Genomic DNA, 12,506 nt, shown 5'->3' on the forward strand with positions numbered 1-12,506 from the left:
AAGTAAGTTAATTAGCTACGTTTAACCACAAAAAAAACGGCAATTTCGTAGCTTCCTCCACTTCCAGCTACGAAGCTTCATCTAAAAGCAGCAGGCACTGTATTAATTATGCAGTTTAGGAACTAACTAACACAATACTTAAACACTAGTACTTGGTAGGGAAGAGATTAGCTCAGAGGTTAGCGAATACTGAATTCCAACGCGGAGATCACGGGTTCGTATCTAGCAGTGTTGTATGTAACTAGTGAATACTGTACGGAGGTGAGCAGTGCGCTGAAAAAAGCTCCCTGCATCTCAGATGTTAACGCACCTTAAAATAACAGTCTTTGATGTTCAAAGGAACTTGAAGTTGTTTTGTAGCAAAAATTACTAAGAACAGAAAATCAGCGTTTGTTAACCTGAATCTAATGCTAGAGTCAGCTAAACATTACAGAAACATCAGTGTTAATCTGAACCTGTATTGGTTAACCTGTAATTAACCAAATGTTTTTGGAAACCTGAAAATGTCACTCTTATTTATATCATTCCATTGTCTTTTCTATTTCTTTTTTGTTTTGCTGAGTTACAAATATTCAAAGCATGTGATTGGTTAACCCAACATTGGAAGATCTAATTTCTCCGGTCAATGAATGTATTATCAAGGAAGGAACATTTCTACCAAAGATATCCCTTAGAGAAAGAAAGAGATCCTGAAGTTTATATTGAAGATGTCCTGGATTGCTTAGCATTTGCGGCACCAACTTGTTTACAATCATGAAAGGAACTTTTCATCATCTAAATTATTTCTTGCATTCGGTAATCCTAACTTACATAAACACTTTAGATGCCAGAGACAGCTAAACATTGTAGAATCATCAAGAGTAAAAAGGAAAATATTAAGTAATAATAATGTAACCACAAAATTAAACTGCAAAAGAGAGCCAAATTGGTGGCTCTAAGGCTTTGTGAAGTATGAAGAAGATCGTGCAAACAAATAATCGACTGAACAGCAAAAAATGTCGCTAACTTACTAATCGATAACTCTTCTTGGAGGAATAATTGTTTAAGTAGGGAAATCGCACTTTGATCAATTTTTCTTAATACTCCAAAATAGGATGATGAATCTACATGGGATGAAGAAGTAGAGTTTACTTTCTAGAAAGGATCTGGACAAGAACCTGTTCGTGATTGTCAACATTAATCTGGAGCTAATTAAATATAAATAAAGAGACCGAATTCATTAAAAATCTGCTCCTCTCATGCTTGAGAATACGGGAAAGCAATTAAAACCCGAAAAACGGGAATAGTACAGTGAGATTTCCCCCTGCGCAATTCTCCTGGAGTCTTTACAAATATTTGACATGTGTTGACAGTTGTGATCTTTGCTCCCTAACTCCCATTTATAGTACAACATTATATAAACAGATGGCAATGATATAAACTATATAATACCTACTATAAAAACAAAACAAAAGGAAAGTAACAAATATAACCTTGAGTTAACTAATGTTTAACTGTATTTAATACGTGTAAGCTTGTAACATGCAATAAACATCTTTATCAAATCTTGTTTACATAATGCGTGTTCGCTATTAAATATTAAATATCTGAACATTATAAGCGCTTAATGCTATTATTATTACTTAACTAGGAGGGCTTCTAAATCTTTGCCTGTTACTTTGAAACCCATTCAAGTTTGTAGAATGGTATTCAATTATTAAACAAAAAGTCTAATGAGGTAAGGGATTAGCTATGAGGTTAGCATACTGGACTCCCACGAGGAGGTCCCGGGGTTCGAATCCAGCAGCTGACCCTTAGATTTTCTCTTCCTAGGAGCTTCTCACAGCTCACTGTGCGGTGATAGACAGTGTTGTCTGTAACGAGAGAACACTGTCCGGCTGTGCACTGAAAAAAGCTCCGGGCGCCAATAACCTTAGATATTGAAGCGCCTTAAATCAAAAAGGAGTCTAATGAGCACACTCACACGACCTTCTCTTCCCTCTAAAGTGAAGTAATGCCTGTTCTTTCAGGCGGGGCTTAACGTCCAACTACCAAATTAGGTGTCGTGGACAGAGGCGACTAGCAAACATACTTCACTACAAAATTCTCAAATTAACCATTGAATAAAATCCAAGGCCTAGATCGGGGAACCGAACCCAGTACCACAATGCATATTAGCTTCGCAGGTCTTGCCTCTAACCGCTCGGCTACCTGTGGCGCCTTACCAGCTATTCTCGAGGTTATAATTTTGTTTCTTTTTTTTGTTTTTCTAAAATCTATTTTCGCCTTACTCGGGGGAGCCTCGAAATGGATATTTTCGGCGTGAATACGATTTTAAAGAAACCAATGATTGATCTTAAACACATTATTTGACTGTAGTTAAGATAATGAACAAAACAAGAAATATTTTTTCAAAGATGATTCCTCCAAGAAGAGTTATCGATTAGTAAGTATCCAAATGAGCGACCTTGTTCAGTCGATTATTTGTTTGCACGATCTTCTTCATACTTCACAAAGCTTTAGATCCACCAATTTGGCTCTTTTTTTGCAGTTTGTTACAGTTACGGAGAGGTCCCAGTTACAAAGTGGAAGACTGGGACATAGTTACATGCTGTCCTTACTCTTGACGAGTAGCTTTCCATCCCGGCCGATTACTACTACTATTAGGCCCAAAGTGCAAAGTGCTTTGGGATATATGGTGCTTAGTTTTTCTAAGCAAGTTGAGTAAAAAATTCAAATGTTCAGAAAAATTAAGTAGTATTTGTGAATTTTTTGATTTTGATTTAAATAATATAAAATACTTTTATGGAATTTTAATGAATTTTAGTCAATAAATTGAAGAAGAAAAAGAAATCAGTTTCTAACAAATATCCAGGACAAAAGAGAGAATACTAACAATGCCTGGAGACCAATAAAGGTAGTAATGACATCGAATAACGAGTTAAAAAGGGAGGTTTACAATGGATAAAAACTACGATTAGGGAAGAGTACTGCGAGCGCAGGATTTGACGGGTGAATGAGCCCGATATTGTGCCGCTGGATCCCCCAGAGAAGGGAACAATTACTGGCGAGAGCGCTTAATGAGCGGAATCTCGCTTCATATCTTCCAGGAATTTTTAACTTGCCAATGAAAATTCGCACAGAATGCTTCTCTGCTCTTTATCTGCTTACCATTGGGATTCTGTGAAGCGGAACCAGCTGATCTTCTGCCAACTTGATTTCAGCTAAAGTACAATCATTGCCGTAAAAACCACGTTGAAATTTTTAATTATATTCCTTTATTACATTTTTCTCTTCAAGAAAAAAGATCCTTCCCTTCCAAGAATTTCTTTTCTGTTTCTAATCAAATTCTATTCTAATTTTATTTATTAACTAATTTTTTTTTTTTATTGCACTAGAAAATACAATTTTATGGCAAAGGAGTGGAAAGCCAATACAAATTTATAAGAAAAGTACAAAAATGAAAGAAAAAAACACTTCTACAGAACTCAAAAAAATGAACATAACTCAGTCGTAGACATTACACTTGATACTAACCTAAAAGATATGGTAAACAAGAAAAGAAGAAACATAATAATATCTAGAGTGCAAGTGCATTTAGTTTATTAACTAAATGAAATCACCACAGTAAGTTATCGAAAATACTAAATGCCTTTTTTTTTTGGATGTCAATAAAAAACGCTGAATTTTCTAGTTCGCTAGATGCGGAATCATTTTCAGTTATTTTTTTAACGATCAAATTCTCATATTTCTTTCTCAGCTCAAGACATTAATGAAAAAAGTCATCTTATAAAGAAAAATTTACGCAAAATACATAAAAAAAAAAAATTATATAAAGGACAAAATGACCCCAAACGGACATATATATTAATTTAAACTAGAACAGGCTTCCTTTACGTCAAAGGCAAAGAAATAAGTGAACGTTCCAATTGGTGGCCACAAACAAACTAAAAGGTAAAGATGATAAGAAAGCAACAGACTATATATTCCTAACTTTACAGCATAAAATGTAAGAGAGCGCGTTGACACGAAAAAAAATATAAAAGCAAAATAAATAAAAGTAAATAAATAATAAACTATCAAGTTTATATAGGTGGCAGTGAAAAATAAAAATAAAAATTAACTGACGATAAAATCATTTTAAACCGAGGTCTGAGAAGTTTAGGGTCAAAGATAATGTTAATAAAAAAACAATTGTAATAAAGTTTCTACTATTCAGATATTATAAGAGTCATAAGTAGTCAGCACGTAATAACTGGTGGTCGCGACGTGATCGTTTCTGAGATGGCTGAATCTACAGGAAAAAGTGCTGAATTTCCTCCAGAAAATCAAACAACCATCCATGCTTGATGAACAGGGCCCTAAGGGCTGACGAAATTAGAACATAGAAGAAGAAGAAATAATCGTTAATTGCTACCAATCCGCGAAAATGGACCAGAAATCTGAATTCTAGCAGAACATCCTACCAAAATCGAGTAGAAGTGTTATTCCAAAAGAAAAATATTCCTATTTTATCGATGATTTTGTTATTTCTGACCGCATTCAGGTTTTTATTCGTCATCAGAAGATGATTCATTCATCAGTAGTGAATTTAACTTCTATTTTGTTCTCGGAAAATCCAAAATCACTCAGCGATGGATAAAATTGTCCAGCATGACGGAACAAACCATATTTTCAAACTAACTATTTTTATCACAAATTTAAGGGCAAAATGTAAGCCACCTTGTGATTGGGAAAAATCGTAAATAACAACAATGGTATGGCCAACCATATTGTCCAAAATAAATTCCTCAAGGACAGCATCAGTATAAACGCCAACTGAGGTAATAAATCCCTGTTTGAGGGTGTAGATTTTTAACAAAATGTCTTATTGGAACGCGAAAGAATACAAAAATCAAAACTAGAAGTAAGCGGAACTAAGCATGGTAGGTGTCAGTGTGTATACGATGAAGGAACGCAATGACAAACTGATAATACGACACACAATATGGAGTAAGACGGCTACGAGAAGGTTTTCAGTTTTTACAGCCTCACAATCTGTGTATGTATATTATTTTTAAAGAGTGTATGTGTGTTGGTGTTTTATATAGACAATACGCCTGCGGCCTTGGCCGCTCCTGACGTCACGATCCGGTTGCACATGCAGCTGCAGCTCGCCGTGACGTCTGGTTGAACGAACAGTGAGGGCGCGTATGTACAGTTTTGAACTCCCCCACTACTCAGTTTGTGTACAATGTGTGAGTGTGTGTGTTTGAGAATACGAGAGAGACAGAGTGAGTGCTGGAAGTGAGAGGAGAGATTAGAGGTTGCAGTGATTCTGTGTGCATACACGTAAAGACGACGAGCAGCAGGCCGCTGACCCAAGTCGCTTCCAACCGCTTGCTGGCCGCTACATCCCCTACAAAACAACAACCAAAACAACGCACTAGATTGAAGAGCACCTAACACTTCTACACACTCACACACATGGCTCTATGCTCTTTTAGTGGCCTGCGATAAATGCAGATAAATGTCTGCAAGTTGTTATTGCGGTTAGTGATATTACCAATAAGCAGAACGACCGAAAATATTTCCTGGTCCGGCAGTTATTTCATTTTACGATTTTAAAAGTATTTAAATAGTGTAGAAGAAGATGGGCACCATTTTTATTTCCACAATCCTCTCTCAGAGCAGATCTTCTAGTGGAAGCGATCGTGAGGAACTTCACATCAAAAAGAAAGCAGACGCGACTTCGTGTTATCGTAGTCTATGCAATTGCCTTTCTTGAAATTTACAATCTGAATTAAAATGTAAAAGACTCCAATGACATTAAGTTTACTTTTGAGCTACCATTTTCGAAAAAAACTACGAAAATCTTAACCAAGAAAACGCACTTTAGATCCGCCCACTTCAAATTGGAATTTTTGGTTACATATTTAATCTTTACCATTATTTAGCAGGTGGTAATCCATAGGTTACAGCGAAATAACACTAAATCATTAGGCATCCCTCTCGCCCAGAAGTGCCTTCAATCATATTCCCCTCTCCCCAAAATGATTCGAATGTTGTAGTTCAACTTGTGTGAAATAGATATGCAAACTATCAAGGTATATTGTAAGAGACGTTTTTGAGAAAAAATGAAATAAATTCACTAACGTGGTACTTAGTCTGATTTTGTCAAATAGCTACTTGTGGAGTCCAATTGTGACACTATTTTAATTTTTGTGTTATTCTGACCGCAAATTTTAGTTCATTTTCTAAATTCACTTATGGCAAAACCGTACCGTTACTGAACCATTCTGAATAATGGCAGTTTTGTATATCGGTTCAGTCAGTGGATTATTACCAATTCTATATCAACTGTCCGCTATTCGATTCCCAAACATTATATTATGTCCCTCAATTAGCAATGGTGAATCCCTTACTTTCCTTCATAAATACTATGATGTCCTTTTTCTGTCTTTTAATTAAAAAGCCTTTTAATGAATTTTGATTCCCAATTAATTTTACAAAGCTTTGAGAATTATTGCTAATGAAAATGGCCACTGCCGACTGCTTAATTTTCCAATGTGTGGACCTTTTCCTCTAAATTTCGCAAATTATTCATTGAAAAGGCAAAATTATTATAATTTGCATGGATTTAATCGAAAATCATCAGGATCTGGATCTTGGATTTATTTATTTTTTAAATAAAATTACTATGTTGGTTATTTTCACTTTTCTTAACCTTCCAGCGGGCACGCCCAAAAAGTTACAAAAAAGGGCGCGCGTATCTTACAGATAAACTTTGGTATTTTTAATTTTTTCTATCAATAGAAGAAATGAATTAATTAAATAACATCTATAATTATTAATAATGAAATAGCAAATAAAAAAAGACTCAGAAAACGACAGTACTTTTTATTTTTTACAAGCCAATAAGTGTAATTTTACAATCAGCATGTTCAGCCACTAGACTGTCTGAAAGTGTTCGCAGTTATTTCCGCCTCGTATCTGAGATATACTATGTCTTTTTCTGTCAGTAGAAAACAATATTCTTATAAACAATTTTGAAAATAGTTCAATTTGATGAACACGTATAAAAGAAAAAATATAAATAATTGATAAGTTAGGAAACTTACTCGAATGGTCGCGAGTATACGTCAGGCACGGATCGGCAATTGCAAAGAAATGTACAACCCCAAACAAGATAAGATTTTTCCTGAAGGAAACTAGTCATGAGGGTGTAGCATTGCTTAAAGGGACAGCACCCTCCGCCGCTCCGTCACTAAACTGCGATTATTTTAGTCTTAGTCTGTATCTGTGAGATACTCGCGCCCATTGGAAGGTTTTAATTACTTGTTGCACGATATTCTTTTATTTGAGAATTTGATTCAAAATATTTTGAACTTTTGTTTTTGTAATAGAAAATTTATTATATTATTCCTAATTTGTTATCAGAGCGACGAAACTTATAATCTAATTTGTACTTACAAAATTCTTGAAAATCAGGCTAATCTAAAATTAATATCTTTTGCAAATTTAGAAATAACTATCCTGTCACATGTTAAATAAATCTAATATGTACCTTTTTGATATGAATTATAATTGTAATATGAGGTGTATGCACATCTGTGTATCAACTAGAAAGGTTTATATGAGGACACTTTTTTGTTATGGGGATTTTAATATTATAATTTCAAACACAATGAGGCCTAAAATGGATCTCTCTGTTACGCCATGTCTGTGCATTGTTTACAACATTTATATTACACTACTGCGAATTTAAAATGTTGCCTCAAATTCAAAATATCAGAAAATCCGATGAAAATGTGTTAAAAAATATTGAACAAAACATCATTGCTGATATTACAACAGTCTGAAGGCTTGCAATCGTCAAGAGTTTGATATTTCAGTAAAGAAAAGCTGACGTCTTCAAACTTCTTTAAGGATCCTCTCCCCCAGACTCCTGATGAGTAGGACAGGAGAAGGGTACTAGAACTGGCAAGTGCCGCAGGAAAAAATGTTCTACATAGGATATGGTTACCTGATGAGGTGATCAATCTAAAGTACACAAAGTTTTAGGCTTTGAACTTCTTTAGACATCAAAACTAGCACTCAGAGCTTCAAGAGAGACTAAACTGATCCAGGTCACGCTAAAATTAAATCTCACAAACTAGCGAGGAAAGTGAACGACCATATTGACTGAAAGATCTCGAGAAAAGGACGACGCAGGCCAAATATAATTGCAATAAGTGCAACAAGTCGGTGTGCTTGTGGAATGTCTAGCAAAGAAATGCTAGAAATTGAAGTACAAGAAAGATGAACCAATTATTTATCAGTATGCGACAATTTATTTATTTTTAGGACAATTATGTTCTATTTTAATTTTCTGCTACAAAATTTGATTATAAGTATTATTTGGAATTAAATAAGTTCATATTTGCATTATTATGGCGTATTTTTACCGGACACTTTTATACGAAGAATAAAATTTATTTAAATATCTTTTTACGAATGAGAGATCACGCGCACAGAAAGTTAAACAATTAAAAGAAATGAAAATAGTAAAAGATGTAGATTAGTGAGTGAGTTTAGGAAATGATGCCAGTGAAAGTGACAGTGTTCTATTGGACGGAACATTGCCCTAGATTACATGAAGAGCAGCATTAACCAGCCCTGTTCCAGCCAGTTTATCCTCACTTTAAATATTATGTTTAAACCATTATCTCTATTTTATAAATTTAACTAGACAAAAAAGAGAAAAAAAAGGTCCACTTTATGTTCTTCAGTTTAATTTCTAACAAATAAATTATTAAACGATAGAAAAAGAAGGATTTACACGTAAATTAATTGTTAATGCCAACCATTTGTTGCAATTATAAAGAAAACAATAAAAATATGAAAACTACAGCTAGTTGAAATCACAATACTCCTTAGTTAATACAAAAGTATTACATCATAAGACTATTGTAATAAGTACGATTACACATTTAATATTATTGCCTGATATTATCAGTTAAACTTTACCTACAGCTTAGTGTAGACTTTGAAATTCATACGCACAGGATTGTGAATACATTGCACAATCATTTATTGTATGCATAAACCAAGTGTCATTACGCAGTTTATTAATATTTATATTTTTACGCAGTAATATTTCATTCCTTTTTTATTTTTAACTCCAGTTCTGATTCAACTTAAGAATCTGGATAGAGCAGCTTGACTGCAATTTTCCTGCTCCCAAGCCGAACACTCAGCTATTTCAGCCTTTCACATTGCTACAAGACTTGCTGCTGTTTGCTTAAACCCACACAGAAATCTAAGCAGGCTATTTATAGCTATGCCCATACCCAGGGCCGGATTTAGATGAAAAGAGGCCCTAGGCTATTCCACTTATTAGGCTCTTTCACCTCCCATTTTTAAGTTTGTAAATTACATGAGAGATAATAAAATACATCACTACATTGATACATGTAAACAATGTTTTAGTGTTCACTGTTTTTAGAATAGTGCAATTTTAATTTTGCTAACAATTTGAATGTAGGCCCCTCTTGATCTTGAGGCCCTAGGCTGAAGCCTAGTTAGCCTATAAGAAAATCCGGCCTTGCCCATACCTTCCAAGGCCTTCTTTCTGTTTGCAAAAGGTCTCTGATCCAATTGATCTCCATTCATGTGGGAGTACATGGTGATGTACAATTTGTTTCCAACTATTTGGCCTTATAATTCCTCCAAACACGAAGGGCGCTCGCATGCTTAAGATGGCAATACTTACGAGTACAATGCTTCTGCTTTGCCACTTTAGAATTTTGCCCTTTGCTGGTGTTTATCAGTCCTGAGAATTGATTAGGTATGAGTTGATAGCCAGTTCAATAACCTGTCGGCTTAAGTGAGACACTGATGTTTGTGGTTAGATTATTCCACCGATTTCCGGCATTTCAGACAGTACTATATTTATTTTCTGGCAATCTGTCTTTACGCGGATTAGTACCTGATTAGTCAGAATATCAGCACAGAACGTAAATCCGATCTATTTCCTTTTCTTCGAACTTGTTCGTAATTGTATTATCTTACAGCAACGCAATGAACATATTATTACTTTAAAATATGTAGTCTGTTTAAATTACAATATTCATTTCTAATATTTGAGGATGAACAATGTAACTTGTGAAATGAGGTCACCACATCCTGTTTGAGTCATGATTTTAATTCATTGTTTTTCTGTTATCAGCGAAGTTAGCATATTGAATAATCGAACGATTATTGTGAAAGTATGTATTATATTTTATCCATCATTCTCAAGTTAGCACTGGGATTAGAGGGTTAAGTTTCGCGAAATGAAAGATTTGTAGTCGAAAAAATTTTTGAAGCTATCCATTTTCTACTTTTTCAAAAAACAGTCTAAAGTCTTTTTCGTTTAATTTATCAGAAATACTTGCGAAGACTCAGAAAGTAGTAAGTTAATGTACTTTACAATAGAAGTTAGAAATTAACTAAATTAGCATGTTAAAGCAGTCAACGAGTGGTGAAGCTCTTTACAAGTGGTCACCTATGAGGCCTGTAGGCTATTTTGCATCAAGTGATAAGGTGGATTATCTGGTAGTAGTAGTTGAGAAGAGCTGCCGTGCTTGGTACTTGCGATAAGGGATTTTTTTTTTAAATAAGTTTAGTTACATAACGGTTGCAACTGTGAATTGAAAAGCAACTTAGAGCGTTCAATATTTTTCATGACTTTTGCATCCAAAATAAGTCCGCAGTTATCCAAGTGCAACTGTTTGGTCCTAAAACCTCTGCTTCATATCCTGTCCTTCAACAGACTTGACCAAGATGGCTTAAATATCTTAATAAGATGGTTCAATTATTAGCCTAATCAAGGTTCAAGTAGTCTAGAAATTAGTTTGAAATGTCTTGTCGTCTCATTTTGTCGTTTCATTCAAGTATTTTGGTACCAAATTGGCCTCTTGTCCACATGCAGTCCCAAAGTATCGTACTATGTCAGCTGATGGGGTAGTGATTGCATTTAAATGTACAGGTGGGCAATCAGGGTAATTGTCATGAATGTAAATGTAATGGACACAGATTGTAGTTCATTTATTTTTATTTTATACGTAGGTATCCAAATTTCAAATCAGATTTAAGTGACTTTGAATATTCCGATTTGCTTTGAGCATCAACGAGTGTTAAGCGAATTATAACAAAATTGGCAAAAAAATGTCTAAATAATTTTATTTCGGGAAGTAGGCAGTGTGGAAATATGGAAGAGGAGATGACAGGATACTTTATTTAGAGATCCTCGTTTTCAAAGTAATATTTATCAGTTAAATAATATTTGATGATTATTAGTTAGTAACTAAATTGGAGATGATTTTAAAGTTTGTGCAACAAGTTCGAGTGCCAAATTTCCTCAAATTAACCTTGAGAAGGAGCTCTGTTTACGATGCAGAGAAGCGGCAAATTGATGTTCTGCTAGCAATTAGGTTTTTGTCAATTATCGTGAATAGCCGCCTACTGGTAGCTTCTCCAGTGTTTTTGGTGACTCAGAGAAGTAGCTTATAGGTTAGTAGTTACCAGATTACTTACCACGTTTTATTCGGTATCACTATATTTTTAGTATCGGATAAAATGGTAAAGTTCAGAAAATAGGAAAGTTCTCTGATAAACAGAGCAGATGAGAGATTGAATGAGGATAACTTTTAATGTCAAAAATTATTTTTTTTTTAAAGTTAAAAGTCAAACGAATTGAATGAAATTTTTCAAATCGTGGAGTACTATTATTTTACTTAACAGAGACGAGGTCCTGCTCAGTGTTGGCGCGGTGGACTCCTATGCTGTATGTTTTCAGGACGGAGACCAGGAAAGCTGCTCTTAGATCAGGAGGCCACTCAGAGAAGCTTAGAATTTAGGAATTCCTCTGATTAGCTAACAATAACCACTTTTGGATTAGTAGTGGACTTGAGTGAATATTGATTTGGATATTTTCAATTGTTCCTAGATTTGGAAGCAGATGTTTAGGTACTGCAAAGGTGGGAGTTAAACCTTAATTCGCAGATTAAGCACATGAGCTGAATTACTTCTATTCGAAAAGAATGTTTTTCCCAACAAAACAATTCAACTAGCGCCTGAAGGGCTGAGACCTTGAGTCTGCCCTTAAGTGTAAGTCTCGAAGTACGAACACTTTCCTTCCGCCACCGCAAGAATTAGAAGAAGGTAAAGAAGAAAGTTTATTGCCAATTTCAGAAATAATTTTTTCATTTATTTTGTCGCTAAGCTTCTAGGTCAGTAACGGAGAGTCAATACCAGGTGTCAGTTACCCAATCAGTCAGGACAGAAACCTTTGATGTAAAGAATGTAAAGTAAATTATAATTTTTAATAAGTATTAGCTCTGAGAATGACAGTCCCTTGGTCGAAAAATGACAAAAAATTAAAATAATTATAAAAAGCTATTACTGAAATCGGTAATAACCTTTCTTTTTTTAATGAATAATGAATCAGTCACCAAAAACGATGAACAATACTCTACAAAAGAACGAACTTTTAAACATGAATTCCGCTTTTAGAAAATTTCCCC

This window comes from Rhodnius prolixus, unplaced genomic scaffold, assembly GCF_049639745.1.
Source record: "Rhodnius prolixus isolate KJV_2025 unplaced genomic scaffold, Rpr scaffold_1, whole genome shotgun sequence".
Taxonomy (NCBI): domain Eukaryota; kingdom Metazoa; phylum Arthropoda; class Insecta; order Hemiptera; family Reduviidae; genus Rhodnius; species Rhodnius prolixus.